The sequence below is a fragment of the Lutra lutra genome, chromosome 5 (genome assembly GCF_902655055.1).
Source record: "Lutra lutra chromosome 5, mLutLut1.2, whole genome shotgun sequence".
Classification (NCBI taxonomy): domain Eukaryota; kingdom Metazoa; phylum Chordata; class Mammalia; order Carnivora; family Mustelidae; genus Lutra; species Lutra lutra.
In genome coordinates, this window is record NC_062282.1 from 161,404,217 (window position 1) to 161,406,691 (window position 2,475).

At 37.0% G+C, this 2,475-nt stretch overlaps 1 pseudogene; it reads left to right on the forward strand.

The window, feature by feature from the left end:
* The first annotated feature begins 279 nt into the window (after positions 1-279).
* On the forward strand, positions 280-1,241 carry LOC125101285 (olfactory receptor 2T11-like; annotated as a pseudogene).
* Positions 1,242-2,475: the final 1,234 nt, after the last annotated feature.

A 2,475-nucleotide genomic window follows, 5' to 3' on the forward strand; every position in this document is an offset into this window, starting at 1 on the left:
GTATTATTTCTGAGATAACAGTAATAGATGCAACCTAGACATTAACTGTCCCAATTTGTTCTGTGAGTAAAGAGGATAGGTAGGAACAAGAGATACCCTACTCAGCCATGAAATTGGCTAAAATGTTGTCATTTGCAGAAATACCACAGCCTGCTGCTGCTGATAATGGTAATAAATGAAAGAAATGAAAGAGCTTGGAGAACAGAATCTAACATATTTTTGTGATTTCTCTAAATCTGGCTTGTTCCCAGGGTTGATTACTCCTAACAAGACAGAAACATGGATAAAAGAAATGAGTCTTCAAATATGGACTTTATCCTCTTGGGCCTCTTCCCTGGTATGAAACATATCAACGTCCTTGTCTCTGCAATTATTCTGATCTACACTGTGGCTGTAACCACAAATTCCATCCTTATATTCTTGATTTGGGTGGATTCTCACCTCCACACACCCATGTACTTTCTCCTCAGCCAACTGGCCCTTATGGACCTGACATAAATCTCTAGCACTGTACCAAAGGTGGCAACTGACTTCTCAGGGAAGAGATGTAAATCACAGGTGGCCTGTGGAATTCAGATCTTTTTCTTCCTGACTCTAGGAATTGCTGAGTGTATCCTCATCACCCTCATGGCTTTTGACCGTTATGTGGCCATTTGCAACCTTTTGAGATACACCCTGATCATGAGTCAGAAAGTATGTCTGCAGATGACTTTCATTTCCTGGGGTGGAGGGAACTTATATCACTTATATCACTCATGCACACAGCGTATGCTATGCATTTCCCCATCTGTGGTTCTAGAGAGATTTCCCATTTCCTCTGTGAGGTCATGGCCATCCTAAAATTGGCCTGTGAGGACATCTCTGCTTATGAGAAGGCTGTAGTGATGACAAGTATTGTGGTGCTCCTCATTCCTTTGTCCTTTATCCTGTCCTCTTATGCTCTCATCTTCCTTGCTGTCCTCCACATGAACTCTGTGGAGGGCAGGAATAAAGTTCTGGCCACCTGTTCCTCCCACTTGACTGTGGTGAGCCTATACTTCGGTCCAGCCATGCTGGTCTACATGAGGCCTACTTCTTATCACAGTCCGAAACTGGACCAGGTTCTCTTTATGCTTGGTGCCATCCTCACCCCCATGATGAACCCCCTCATATATAGTCTGAGGAACAAGGAGGTGGTGGGAGCTCTGAAAAACGTGTTGGGATGCTGCCTAACCTCAAATTACACCACAAACGTAAGATGAATGCCAATTACTACCTACCTCTCTTTCAGTCAAAATCAGCCCTACTTAGATATTCAGGTCTCAGTTTTGGTATTTACATGCTTAAAATTGCAATGGGACTACTGTCTTTATGGATTCAGTCCATATACACAAAACATGGTGAAACATGCTTATCTTCTTCATGTTTCCTTGAAAGTGTTAGACTTCACTCTCATATTGTGAACCTTCAAGAGTTAGGCACCCAGGTTTGGTAATGATTGATCATGATAGTGGTGACAATAGTGGTATTAAATATGTTGATGGTGTAGTTGGAGTGCTGGTACTTAAGGTAGTGGAAGTAGTGATCATAATGATGAAGAAGTTTCACTAAGAAGAAGAAACAAAAGCAAGAAGAAGAAGAAGGAGAACCAAATTAATTATATATATTTTTGCAACTACAAAGGGAAAATATATCAATTTCAGTCCTCGAAAGAGGTCAGTCACCACAGAAAGTACATGGATGTTCCATCTTCTAAAGATCTGTAAATGAAGATAAGAATTAAATTGAGTTCATGGTTTTTAATGTTTTAAAAGAAGAGGCTAGATTATAGGCCTAAACAAAAAGCCAATTAAATTATTCTATTTTACATATTTTATTCTACTTAAAATTTCAAATACTTATGAAATTGTCCCAATCAGCAAAAAGAATCTATAAGAAGACAAGAATTTTTTGTTGTTGTTATTTAGTTTCAACTCTTATTATTAATAATTCATAATTATATTAGATGATGGAAATAGTTATTTTCAGCCTTATGTTACTGCAATTAATTTGATTTTTTAAAAACATTCTAGTGACTTTCTGCCATTTAACTTCAAAGGAATAAATATTAACATTTTAGCAGAAGGGGAAACAGAGTGAATGTAGCTGATTCTGTAATTTGGAAGTATTCTTGTCCCAACATCTGACAATATAAACAAAAATGCACTGCTATTGAACCTAAAGGATTTAATAATTTACCCGTATAGTCATCATATTTTAATTGTCTTGGTTTGGTGACTGAAGTAGCACAATGTAAAATTACTTAGACACAGTTATTTAACATCCAGAAAGTGAAGTGAAGATAAGAAATATACCTGGGAAAAAAATTGAAAATTAGAAGATGTATCCATAAGTCATTCCTAAATCTCTAGGGGGGAAATAAGGATTATTTATTTTTAAATCTGAGAAATGTTGAGGATTTTATGAAAGAAATGTTTTGATATACAAAATGAATAA